Source organism: Mustelus asterias (genome assembly GCF_964213995.1).
Source record: "Mustelus asterias chromosome 26 unlocalized genomic scaffold, sMusAst1.hap1.1 SUPER_26_unloc_31, whole genome shotgun sequence".
In the NCBI taxonomy this organism is placed as follows: Eukaryota; Metazoa; Chordata; class Chondrichthyes; order Carcharhiniformes; family Triakidae; genus Mustelus; species Mustelus asterias.
In genome coordinates, this window is record NW_027590100.1 from 720,281 (window position 1) to 734,545 (window position 14,265).

Genomic DNA, 14,265 nt, shown 5'->3' on the forward strand with positions numbered 1-14,265 from the left:
CCCTCTACACTGTCCCCATCAAACACTCCCAGGACAGGTGCAGCACGGGGTTAGATACAGTGTAAAGCTCCCTCGACACTGTCCGCATCAAACACTCCCAGGACAGATAGAGCACGGGGTTAGATACAGAGTAAAGCTGCCTCTACACTGTCCCACATCAAACGCTCCCAGGACAGGTACAGCATGGCGTTAGACACAGAGTAAAGCTCCCTCGACACTGTCCCCAAAAATCACTGCCGGGACAGGTACAGCACGGGGTTCGATACAGAGTAAAGCTCCCTCTACGCTGTCCCCATCAAACACTCCCGGGACAGATACAGCCCCGGATTAGGTAGAAAATGAAGATCCCTCTACACTATCCCCATCAAACACTCCGAGGACAGGTACAGCACGGGGTTAGATACAAAGTAAAGCTCCCTCTACACTGTCCCCATCAAACACACTCAGGACAGGTGCAGCACGGGGTTAGATACAGAGTAAAGCTCCCTCTACACTGTCCCCATCAAACACACTCAGGACAGGTGCAGCACGGGGTTAGATACAGAGAAAAGCTCCCTCGACACTGTCCCCATCAAACACTCCCAGGACAGGTGCACCACGGGGTTAGATACAGAGTAAAGCTCCCTCTACACTGTCCCCATCAAACACACCCAGGACAGGTACAGCACGGGGTTAGATACAGAGTAAAGCTCCCTCTACACTGTCCCCATCAAACACTCCCCGGATTGATACAGCACGGAGTTAGACACAGAGTAAAGCTCCCTCGCCACTATCCCCAAAAAACACTCCCAGGACAGGTACAGCACGGGGTACGATACAGAGTAAAGCTCCCTCTACACTATCCCCATCAAACACTCCGAGAACAGGTACAGCACGGGGTTAGATACACAGTAAAGCTCCCTCTACACTGTCCCCTTCAAACACTCCCAGGACAGATAAGCACGGGGTTAGATACAGAGTAAAGCTCCATCTACACTGTCCCACATCAAACACTCCCAGGATAGATACAGCCCCGGATTAGGTAGAAAATAAAGATCCCTCTACACTATCCCCATCAAACACTCCCAGGACAGGTACAGCACGGGGTTAGATACAGAGTAAAGCTCCCTCTACACTGTCCCCTTCAAACACTCCCAGGACAGTTACAGCACGGGGATAGATACAGAGTAAAGCTCCCTCTAAACTGTCCACCATCAAACACTCCCAGAACAGGTACAGCACGGGGTGAGATACAGAGTAAAGCTCCCTCTACACTGTCCCCATCAAACACACCCAGGACAGATACAGCACGGGATTAGATACAGAGTAAAGCTCCCTGTACACTGACCCCATTAAAACACACTCAGGACAGGTGCAGCACGGGGTGAGATCCAGAGTAAAGCTCTCTCGACACTGTCCCCACCAAAACCTCCCAGGACAGGTACAGCACGGGGTTAAATACAGAGTAAAGCTCCCTCCACGCTGTCCCCATCAAACACTCCCAGGACAGGTGCAGCACGCGGTTAGATATAGAGTAAAGCTCCCTCTGCACTGTCACCATCAAACACTCCTGCGACAGATACAGCACGGGATTAGATACAGAGTAAAGCTCCCTCTGCACTGTCACCATCAAACACTCCTGCGACAGATACAGCATAGGATTAGATACAGAGTAAAGCTCGCTGTACACTGTCCCGATCAAACACACCCAGGACAGGTGCAGCACGGGGTTAGATACAGAGTAAAGCTCCCTCTGTACTGTCACCATCAAACACTCCCAGAACAGGTACAGCACGGGGTTAGATACAGAGTAAAGCTTGCTGTACACCGTCCCCATCAAACACTCCCAGGACAGATACAGCACGGGGTTAGATACAGAGAAAAGCTCCCTCGACACTGTCCCCACCAAACAGACTCAGGACAGGTAAAGCACGGGGTTAGATACGGAGTAAAGCTCCCTCTACACCGTCCCCATCAAACACTCCCAGGACAGGTACAACAAGGGGTTAGATACAGAGTAAAGCTCCCTCTACACTGTCCACATGAAACACTCCCAGGACAGGTGCAGCACGGGGTTAGATACAGAGTAAAGCTCCCTCTACACTGTCCGCTTCAAACATTCCCAGGACAGGTACAGCACGGGGTTAGATACAGAGTAAAGGTCACTCTGAACTGTCTCCACTAAACACACTCAGGACAGGTACAGCACGGGGTTAGATACAGAGTAAAGCTCCCTCGACACTGTCCCCATCAAACAATCCCAGGACAGGTACAACAAGGGTTTAGATACAGAGTAAAGCTCCCTCTACACTGTCACCATGAAACACTCCCAGGACAGGTGCAGCACAGGGTTAGATACAGAGTAAAGATCCCTCTACACTGTCCACATCAAACACACTCAGGACAGGTGCAGCACGGGGTGAGATACAGAGTAAAGCTCCCTCGACAATGTCCCACATCAAACAATCCCAGGACAGGTACAGCATGGGGTTGGATACAGAGTAAAGCTCGCTGTACACTGTCCCCATCAAACACACTCAGGACAGGTACAGCACGGGGTTAGATACAGTGTAAAGTTCCCTCGACACTGTCCGCATCAAACACTCCCAGGACAGATAAGCACGGGGTTAGATACAGAGTAAAGCTCCATCTACACTGTCCCACATCAAACACTCCCAGGATAGATACAGCCCCGGATTAGGTAGAAAATAAAGATCCCTCTACACTATCCCCATCAAACACTCCCAGGACAGGTACAGCACGGGGTTAGATACAGAGTAAAGCTCCCTCTACACTATCCCCATCAAACACTCCCAGGACAGGTACAGCACGGGGTTAGATACAGAGTAAAGCTCCCTCTACACTGTCCCCTTCAAACACTCCCAGGACAGTTACAGCACGGGGATAGATACAGAGTAAAGCTCCCTCTAAACTGTCCACCATCAAACACTCCCAGAACAGGTACAGCACGGGGTTAGATACAGAGTAAAGCTCCCTCTACACTGTCCCCATCAAACACACCCAGGACAGAAACAGCACGGGATTAGATACAGAGTAAAGCTCCCTGTACACTGACCCCATTAAAACACACTCAGGACAGGTGCAGCACGGGGTGAGATCCAGAGTAAAGCTCTCTCGACACTGTCCCCACCAAAACCTCCCAGGACAGGTACAGCACGGGGTTAAATACAGAGTAAAGCTCCCTCCACGCTGTCCCCATCAAACACTCCCAGGACAGGTGCAGCACGCGGTTAGATATAGAGTAAAGCTCCCTCTGCACTGTCACCATCAAACACTCCTGCGACAGATACAGCACGGGATTAGATACAGAGTAAAGCTCCCTCTGCACTGTCACCATCAAACACTCCTGCGACAGATACAGCATAGGATTAGATACAGAGTAAAGCTCGCTGTACACTGTCCCGATCAAACACACCCAGGACAGGTGCAGCACGGGGTTAGATACAGAGTAAAGCTCCCTCTGTACTGTCACCATCAAACACTCCCAGAACAGGTACAGCACGGGGTTAGATACAGAGTAAAGCTTGCTGTACACCGTCCCCATCAAACACTCCCAGGACAGATACAGCACGGGGTTAGATACAGAGAAAAGCTCCCTCGACACTGTCCCCACCAAACAGACTCAGGACAGGTAAAGCACGGGGTTAGATACGGAGTAAAGCTCCCTCTACACCGTCCCCATCAAACACTCCCAGGACAGGTACAACAAGGGGTTAGATACAGAGTAAAGCTCCCTCTACACTGTCCACATGAAACACTCCCAGGACAGGTGCAGCACGGGGTTAGATACAGAGTAAAGCTCCCTGTACACTGTCCGCTTCAAACATTCCCAGGACAGGTACAGCACGGGGTTAGATACAGAGTAAAGGTCACTCTGAACTGTCTCCACTAAACACACTCAGGACAGGTACAGCACGGGGTTAGATACAGAGTAAAGCTCCCTCGACACTGTCCCCATCAAACAATCCCAGGACAGGTACAACAAGGGTTTAGATACAGAGTAAAGCTCCCTCTACACTGTCACCATGAAACACTCCCAGGACAGGTGCAGCACAGGGTTAGATACAGAGTAAAGATCCCTCTACACTGTCCACATCAAACACACTCAGGACAGGTGCAGCACGGGGTGAGATACAGAGTAAAGCTCCCTCGACAATGTCCCACATCAAACAATCCCAGGACAGGTACAGCATGGGGTTGGATACAGAGTAAAGCTCGCTGTACACTGTCCCCATCAAACACACTCAGGACAGGTGCAGCACGGGGTTAGATGCAGAGGAAAGCTCGCTGTACACTGTCCCCATCAAACACACCCAGGACAGATACAGCACGGGGTTAGATACAGAGAAAAGCTCCCTCGACACTGTACCCATGAAACACTCCCAGGACAGGTGCAGCAGGGGATTAGATACAGAGTAAAGCTCGCTGTACACTGTCCCTATCAAACACAGTCGCGACAGGTGCAGCACGGGGTTACATACAGAGTAAAGCTCCCTCCAAACTGTTCCCATCAAACACACCCCGGACAGGTGCAGCACGGGGTTAGATACAGAGTAAAGCTCCCTCTACACTGTCCCCCATCAAACACTGCCAGGATTGATACAGCATGGAGTTAGACACAGAGTAAAGCTCCCTCGACACTGTCCCCAAAAAACACTCCCAGGACAGGTACAGCACGGGGTTCGATACAGAGTAAACTCCCTCTACACTGTCCCCATCAAACACTCCCAGGACAGATACAGCCCGGGATTAGATACAGAATAAAGATCCCTCTACACTATCCCCATCAAACACTCCGAGGACAGGTACAGCACGGGGTTAGATACAAAGTAAAGCTCCCTCTACACTGTCCCCTTCAAACACTCCCAGGACAGGTACAGCACGGTGATAGATACAGAGGAAAGCTCCCTCTAAACTGTCCCCCATCAAACACTCCCAGGACAGATACAGCATGGGGTTAGATACAGAATAAAGATCCCTCTACACTGTCCCCCATCAAACACTCCCAGGACATGTGCAGCACGGGGTTAGATCCAGAGTAAAGCTCGCTGTACACTGTCCCCATCAAACACACTCAGGACAGGTGCAGCACCGGGTTATATACAGAGTAAAGCTCCCTCTGCACTGTCCCCACCGAACACACTCAGGAAAGGTACAGCACGGGGTTAGATACAGAGGAAAGCTCCCTCCACACTGTCCCCATCAAACACTCCCAGGACAGGTACAGCACGGGGTGAGATACAGAGTAAAGCTCCCTCGACACTGTCCGCATCAAACACTCCCAGGACAGGTACAGCACGGGCTTAGATACAGAGTGAAGCTCCCTCTACGCTGTCCCCATCAAACACTCCCAGGACAGATAGAGCCCGGGATTAGATACAGAATAAAGATCCCTCTACACTATCCCCATCAAACACTCCGAGGACAGGTACAACACGGGGTGAGATAAAGAGTGAAGCTCGCTGTACACTGTCCCCAAAAAACACTCCCAGGACAGGTACAGCACGGGGTTAGATACAGAGTAAAGCTCCCTCGACACTGTCCCCATCAAACACTCCCAGGACAGATCCAGCCCGGGAGTAGATACAGAGTAAAGCTCCCGGTACACTGTCCCCATGAAACACACTCAGGACAGGTGCAGCACGGGGTTAGATACAGAGTAAAACTCCCTGTACACTGTCCCCCATGAAAGACACTCAGGACAGGTGCAGCACGGGGTCAGATACAGAGTAAAGCTTCCTCTACACTGTCCCCATCAAACACTCCCAGGACAGGTGCAGCACGGGGTCAGATACAGAGTAAAGCTTCCTCTACACTGTCCCCATCAAACACTCCCAGGACAGGTACAGCACGGGGCTAGATACAGAGTAAAGCTCCCTCTACACTGTCTCAATCAAACACTCCCAGGACAGATACAGCATGGGGTTAGATACTGAATAAAGATCCCTCTACACTGTCCCCCTTCAAACACTCCCAGGACAGGTGCAGCACGGGGTTAGATCCAGAGTAAAGCTCGCTGTACACAGTCCCCATCAAACACACTCAGGACAGGTGCAGCACGGGGTTATATACAGAGTAAAGCTCCCTCTGCACTGTCCCCACCGAACACACTCAGGACAGGTACAGCACGGGGTGAGATACAGAGTAAAGCTCCCTCTACACCGTCCCCATCAAACGCACCCAGGACAGCTACAGCACGGGATTACATACAGAGTAAAGCTCCCAGTACACTGTCCCCATGAAACACACTCAGGACAGGTGCAGCACGGGGTAAGATACAGACTAAAGCTCCCTCGACACTGTCCGCATCAAACACTCCCAGGACAGGTACAGCACGGGCTTAGATACAGAGTGAAGCTCCCTCTACGCTGTCCCCATCAAACACTCCCAGGACAGATAGAGCCCGGGATTAGATACAGAATAAAGATCCCACAAAACTGTCCCCATGAAACACTCCCAGGACAGGTACAGCAGGGGGTTAGATACTGAGTAAAGCTCCCTCTACACTGTCCCTATCAAAAAACACCCAGGACAGATACAGCACGGGGTTAGGTACAGAGTAAAGCTCCCTCTACACTGTCCCCATCAAACACTCCCAGGACAGGTACAGCACGGGGTGAGATACAGAGAAAAGCTCCCACAACACTGTCCCCATCAAAAACCCCCAGGGCAGGTACAGCACGGGGTTAGATACAGATTAAAGCTCCCTCCACACTGTCCCCATCAAACACTCCCAGGACAGGTGCAGCACGGGGTTAGATACAGAGTAAAGCTCCCTCTGCACTGTCACCATCAAACACTCCCAGGACAGGTACAGAACGGGGTTAGATACAGAGTAAAGCTCCCTCTACACTGTCCCCCATCAAACACTCCCTGGACAGGTACAGCACGGGATTAGATACAAAGTTAAGCTCGCTGTACACCGTCTCCAGCAAACACTCCCAGGACAGATACAGCACGGGGTTAGATACAGAGAAAAGCTCCCTCGACACTGTCCCCACCAAACACACTCAGGACAGGTAAAGCACGGGTTTAGATACAGAGTAAAGCTCCCTCTACACCGTCCCCATCAAACAATCCCAGGACAGGTACAGCACGGGGTTAGATACAGAGTAAAGCTCTCTCTACACTGTCCCCATCAAACAATTCCCAGGATAGATACAGCATGGAGTTAGATACAGAGTAAAGCTCCCTCTACACTGTCGCCATTAAATACTCCCAGGACACATACAGCAAGGGGTTACATCCAGAGTAAAGCTCCCTCGACACTGTCCGCATCAAACAGTCCCACGACAGGGACAGCAGGGGGTTAGATACAGAGTAAAGCTCCCTCGACACTGTCCCCATCAAACACTCCCAGGACAGGTACAGCACGGGGTTAGATACAGAGTAAAGCTCCCTCTACACTGTCCCCTTCAAACACTCGCAGGACAGGGACAGCACGGGACTAGATACAGAGTAAAGCTCCCTCTACACTGTCCCCATCAAACACTCCCAGGACAGGGACAGCACAGGGTCAGATACAGAGTAAAGCTCCCTCTGCACTTTCCCACATCAAAACACTCCCAGGATTGATACAGCATGGAGTTAGACACAGAGTAAAGTTCCCGAGACACTGTCCCCAAAAAACACTCCCAGGAAAGGTACATCACGGGGTTAGATACAGAGTAAAGCTCCCTCGACACTGTCCCCAAAAAACACTCCCAGGACAGGTACAGCAGGGGGTTAGATACCGAATAAAGCTCCCTCTACACTGTCCCCTTCAAACACTCCCATGACAGGTACAGCACGAGGTTAGATACAGAGTAAAGCTCCCTCTTCACTGTCGCCATGAAAAACTCCAAGGACAGATACAGCACAGAGTTAGGTACAGAGTAAAGCTCCCTCAACACGGGTCCCCTTCAAACACTCCAATGATAGTTTGAGCACGGGGCGAGATACAGAGTAAAGCTCCATCTCCAATGTCCCCATCAAACACTCCCAGGACAGGTACAGCATGGGGTTAGATTCAGAGTAAAGCTCCCTCTACACTGTCCCCATCAAACACTCCCAGGACAGGTACAGCACGGGGTTAGATACAGAGTAAAGCTCCCTCTAAACTGTCCCCCATCAAACACTCCCAGGACAGGTACAGCACGGGGTTAGGTACAGAGTAAAGCTCCCGCCACACTGTTCCCATCAAACACACCCCGGACAGTTACAGCACGGGGTTAGATACAGAGTAAAGCTCCCTCTACACTGTCCCCTTCAAACACTCGCAGGACAGGTACAGCACGGGACTAGATACAGAGTAAAGCTCCCTCGACACTGTCCCCATCAAACACTCCCAGGACAGGGACAGCACGGGGCGAGATACAGAGTGAAGCTCCCTCTACGCTGTCCCCATCAAACACTCCCAGGACAGGTACAGCATGGGTTTAGATACAGAGTAATGCTCCCTCTACACTGTCCCCATCAAACACTCCCAGGACAGGTACAGCACTAGGTTAGATACAGAGTAAAGCTCCCTCTACACTGTCCCCATCAAACACTCCCAGGACAGGGACAGCACGGGGCGAGATACAGAGCAAAGCTCCCTTGACACTGTCCGCATCAAACACTCCCAGGACAGGTACAGCACGGGCTTAGATACAGAGTGAAGCTCCCTCTACGCTGTCCCCATCAAACACTCCCAGGACAGATAGAGCCCGGGATTAGATACAGAATAAAGATCCCACAACACTGTCCCCATGAAACACTCCCAGGACAGGTACAGCAGGGGGTTAGATACAGAGTAAAGCTCCCTCTGCACTGTCACCTTCAAACACTCCCAGGACAGGTACAGAACGGGGTTAGATACAGAGTAAAGCTCCCTCTACACTGTCCCCCATCAAACACTCCCTGGACAGGTACAGCACGGGATTAGATACAAAGTTAAGCTCGCTGTACACCGTCTCCAGCAAACACTCCCAGGACAGATACAGCACGGGGTTAGATACAGAGAAAAGCTCCCTCGACACTGTCCCCACCAAACACACTCAGGACAGGTAAAGCACGGGTTTAGATACAGAGTAAAGCTCCCTCTACACCGTCCCCATCAAACAATCCCAGGACAGGTACAGCACAGGGTTAGATACAGAGTAAAGCTCTCTCTACACTGTCCCCATCAAACAATTCCCAGGATCGATACAGCATGGAGTTAGATACAGAGTAAAGCTCCCTCTACACTGTCGCCATTAAATACTCCCAGGACAGATACAGCAAGGGGTTACATCCAGAGTAAAGCTCCCTCGACACTGTCCGCATCAAACAGTCCCAGGACAGGGACAGCAGGGGGTTAGATACAGAGTAAAGCTCCCTCGACACTGTCCCCATCAAACACTCGCAGGACAGGTACAGCACGGGGTTAGATACAGAGTAAAGCTCCTTCTACACTGTCCCCTTCAAACACTCGCAGGACAGGTACAGCACGGGACTAGATACAGAGTAAAGCTCCCTCTACACTGTCCCCATCAAACACTCCCAGGACAGGGACAGCACAGGGTCAGATACAGAGTAAAGCTCCCTCTGCACTTTCCCACATCAAAACACTCCCAGGATTGATACAGCATGGAGTTAGACACAGAGTAAAGCTCCCTCGACACTGTCCCCAAAAAACACTCCCAGGAAAGGTACAGCACGGGGTTAGATACCGAATAAAGGTCCCTCTACACTGTCCCCTTCAAACACTCCCATGACAGGTACAGCACGAGGTTAGATACAGAGTAAAGCTCCCTCTTCACTGTCGCCATGAAACACTCCAAGGACAGATACAGCACAGGGTTAGGTACAGAGTAAAGCTCCCTCAACACGGGTCCCCTTCAAACACTCCATGGACAGTTTGAGCACGGGGCGAGATACAGAGTAAAGCTCCCTCTCCAATGTCCCCATCAAACACTCTCAGGACAGGTACAGCACGGGGTTAGATACAGAGTAAAGCTCCCTCTAAACTGTCCCCCATCAAACACTCCCAGGACAGGTACAGCACGGGGTTAGGTACAGAGTAAAGCTCCCGCCACACTGTTCCCATCAAACACACCCAGGACAGTTACAGCACGGGGTTAGATACAGAGTAAAGCTCCCTCTACACTGTCCTCTTCAAACACTCGCAGGACAGGTACAGCACGGGACTAGATACAGAGTAAAGCTCCCTCTACACTGTCCCCATCAAACACTCCCAGGACAGGGACAGCACGGGCCGAGATACAGAGTAAAGCTCCCTCTCCAATGTCCCCATCAAACACTCCCAGGACAGGTACAGCACGGGGCGAGATACAGAGTAAAGCTCCCTCTCCAATGTCCCCATCAAACACTCCCAGGACAGGTACAGCACGGGGTTAGGTACAGAGTAAAGCTCCCGCCACACTGTTCCCATCAAACACACCCAGGACAGTTACAGCACGGGGTTAGATACAGAGTAAAGCTCCCTCTACACTGTCCCCTTCAAACACTCCCAGGACAGGTACAGCACGGGGTTATATAGAGAGTAAAGCTCCCTCTACACTGTCGCCATTAAATACTCCCAGGACAGATACAGCAAGGGGTTACATCCAGAGTTAAGCTCCCTCGACACTGTCCCCATCAAACAGTCCCAGGACAGGGACAGCAGGGGGTTAGATACAGAGTAAAGCTCCCTCGACACTGCCCCCATCAAACACTCGCAGGACAGGTACAGCACGGGGTTAGATACAGAGTAAAGCTCCTTCTACACTGTCCCCTTCAAACACTCGCAGGACAGGTACAGCACGGGACTAGATACAGAGTAAAGCTCCCTCTACACTGTCCCCATCAAACACTCCCAGGACAGGGACAGCACAGGGTCAGATACAGAGTAAAGCTCCCTCTGCATTTTCCCACATCAAAAAAATCCCAGGATTGATACAGCATGGAGTTAGACACAGAGTAAAGTTCCCTAGACACTGTCCCCAAAAAACACTCCCAGGACAGGTACAGCACGGGGTTAGATACAGAGTAAAGCTCCCTCGACACTGTCCCCAAAAAACACTCCCAGGACAGGTACAGCACGGGGTTAGATACCGAATAAAGCTCCCTCTACACTGTCCCCTTCAAACACTCCCATGACAGGTACAGCACGAGGTTAGATACAGAGTAAAGCTCCCTCTTCACTGTCGCCATGAAACACTCCAAGGACAGATACAGCACAGGGTTAGGTACAGAGTAAAGCTCCCTCAACACGCGTCCCCTTCAAACACTCCAAGGACAGTTTGAGCACGGGGCGAGATACAGAGTAAAGCTCCCTCTCCAATGTCCCCATCAAACACTCCCAGGACAGGTACAGCACGGGGTTAGATACAGAGTAAAGCTCCCTATAAACTGTCCCCCATCAAACACTCCCAGGACAGGTACAGCACGGGGTTAGGTACAGAGTAAAGCTCCCGCCACACTGTTCCCATCAAACACACCCAGGACAGTTACAGCACGGGGTGAGATACAGAGTAAAGCTCCCTCTACACTGTCCCCTTCAAACACTCCCAGGACAGGTACTGCACGGGGTTAGATAGAGAGTAAAGCTCCCTCTACACTGTCGCCATTAAATACTCCCAGGACAGATACAGCAAGGCTTTCGATGCAGAGTAAAGCTGCCTCGACACTCCCCTTCATACACTCCCAGGACAGATACAGTGTTGAAGTTAACTGTCTGTCCGTTTCATTTCCATCTCCTCTGCACCCGCTCTCGAACACAAATAATTGTCTGGTAGAAAGTGAGAAGGAGCCTCGACAGAGAGGTTGGGAACGATTGAATGGGGAGAGGCAGAAACCCTCAACACATTTCAAATCTACACTGATTTCCACTTGAAGGAATAACTTCTCCACCCCAACACTATCCCATCATTCTCGATAAGCCCATGCTGCCCGTGTTCTGTGATAAATTACACGCAAGTGAAAAGATTATTTTAAATAGTGGGGTTACATTTGCCACCCCCCAATCTGTAGGAACTGCTCCAGAGTCTATAGAATTTTGGAAGATGACCAGCAATGCATCCAATATTTCCAGCGCCGCTTCCTTTAATACTCTGGGATGTAGATTATCAGGCCCTGGGGATTTGTCAGCCTTTAACCCCATTCATTCCCCCAGCACCATTTTCTTACTAATACTGATTTCCTTCAATTCAATTCCACACTCTCACTAAACCATTGGTTCCCTAACATTTCTGCCAGGTTATCTGTGCCTCTTTTGTGAAGACAGAACCAAAGTATATGTTCAATTCTGCTGCTATTTCTTTGCTCCCCATTATAATTTCCCCGGAGAGATGGAGAGAGGCAGAGTCACTGAGAGATAGGGATGAGATCGTAATGCAGAGAGTAACAGTGAGATATTCAGGTTGGCAAGCAGCTAATAGTGGGGTACAACAAGGATCACTCCAAAGCCACAGATATTGCCTCATGTTGCCGCTGTCGCCATTTACCTTAAATCAGCATCCTCTGCTTTCCAAGCTTTCCCCCAATGTGCCGATTATCTCAAAGTCGATCCTCTCAGTCCCGGGACATCACTGCAGGACTTCCTCAGGGTGAGTGTCCGAGGCCCCAACCATCTTCAGCTGCTCCATCACTGACCTTCCCTCCATAGGTGAGATGTTCGCTGATGATCGCAGCATTCACAACTCCTCAGATTGTGAAATAGTCAATGCCGGAATACTGAGCAGGACAGGCAGCATCTGTGTAAAGAGAAGCAGATTCTGGGACTGGGGGACTGAGAGACAGGAAGATAGTGAAACACACACAAACTCACTGACAACAAACGCAGTGATGCACACACACACACACACACACAGAGATACACGCACAGTCTCACACACACACACAGATAGAGAACAGTCCCACAGTCTCACTCACAATATCCTAATCCCCCTGGCATTAAGGGGCAATTTATCACGGCCAATCAACCTAACGCGCGCATCTTTGGAGTGTGTGAGGAAACCGGAGCACCCGGAGGAAACCCACGCAGACACGGGGAGAACGTGCAAACTCCACACAGGCAGTGACCCGAGACCAAAATTGAACCCGGGTCCGTTGCACTGTGAGGCAGCAGAGCTAACCACTGTGACACCCATGTTGGCCTTCATTGCAAGAGGATTGGAGTAGAAGAGCAAGGATGTCTTACTGCAGCTGGACAGAGCCTCGGTGAGACCACACCTGGAGTCTTGTGTGCAGTGTTCCTCTCCTTATCTGAGGAAGGATGTACTTGCCACAGAGGGAGAGCAGTGAATGTTCACCAGACTGATTCCTGGGATGGCAGCATTGATGTCTGAGGGGAGATTGGGTCGGCTGGGCCTGTATTCACTGGAATGTAGAAGAGTGAGCGGGGATCTAATTGAAAGGTATAAAATTCTGACAGTGCTGGACAGGCTGGATACAGGGATATTGTTTCCTCCGGCTGGGGGTGTCTGGAACAAGGGGTCACAGTCTCAGGATACGGGGGAGGCCATTTGGGACTGAGATGAGGGGAAGCCTCTTCACTCAGAGGGTGGTGAACCTGTGGAATTCTCTCCCACAGAAAGCTGTGGAGACCAAGTCACTGAATATATTTAACAAGGAAATAGATAGATTTCTAGACTCTAAAGGTGTCGAGGTGTATGGGGAGAGCGCTGGGGTATGGCATTGAGACAGAGGATCGGCCATGATAGTGTTGAATGGTGGGTCAGGCTCGAAGGGCTGAATGGCCTCCTCCTCCTCCTATTTTCTATTTTGATGTGACCGCCCCAAGTCTCTTTGGGCCTCCACTCTTTCCAGCCTTTCCCCATTCATAAAGCAATCTGTTCTATCCTTTTTAAAGTGGGTGACCACACAATTGTCTCCAATGAAATCCATCGTTCAATCTTTGAACCATTCAGTTAAGACAATTTACTTTAGGGCAGCATGGTGGCACAGTGGTTCGTACTGCTGCCTCACAGCGCCAGGGACCCGGGTTCAATTCCAGCCTCGGGTGACTGTGTGGAGTTTGCACATTCTCCCCGTGTCTGCAAGGGTTTCCTCCGGGTGCTCTGGTTACCTTCCACACTCGCAAGATATATAGATTAGATGGATTAGCAATGGGGTTATGGGGATAGGGCTGGGGTGAGGGCCTGGGTAAGATACTCTGTCATCAAGTCTGTGCAGACTCAATGAGCTGAATGGCCTCTTATGCTGTGGAATACCTCTTTGCCATTTGAAGCTTCTGGCTGTAAGACTTAAAATGCTGCCTATTTCTGTGAAATGTAGCAAACTTTCTGTCTCATCACCGGCGAC

The 14,265-nt window shown here is 50.8% G+C and overlaps 1 long non-coding RNA gene across 1 annotated transcript in view; it reads right to left on the reverse strand.

The window, feature by feature from the left end:
- The window catches only part of LOC144482142 (uncharacterized), a 53,892-nt gene that overhangs the window by 26,825 nt on the left and 12,802 nt on the right, over positions 1-14,265 (reverse strand). Inside the window, exon 3 of the long non-coding RNA XR_013495876.1 lies at positions 12,447-12,695. This is a non-coding gene — a long non-coding RNA (uncharacterized LOC144482142). The remainder of the gene's footprint in view (positions 1-12,446; positions 12,696-14,265) is intronic.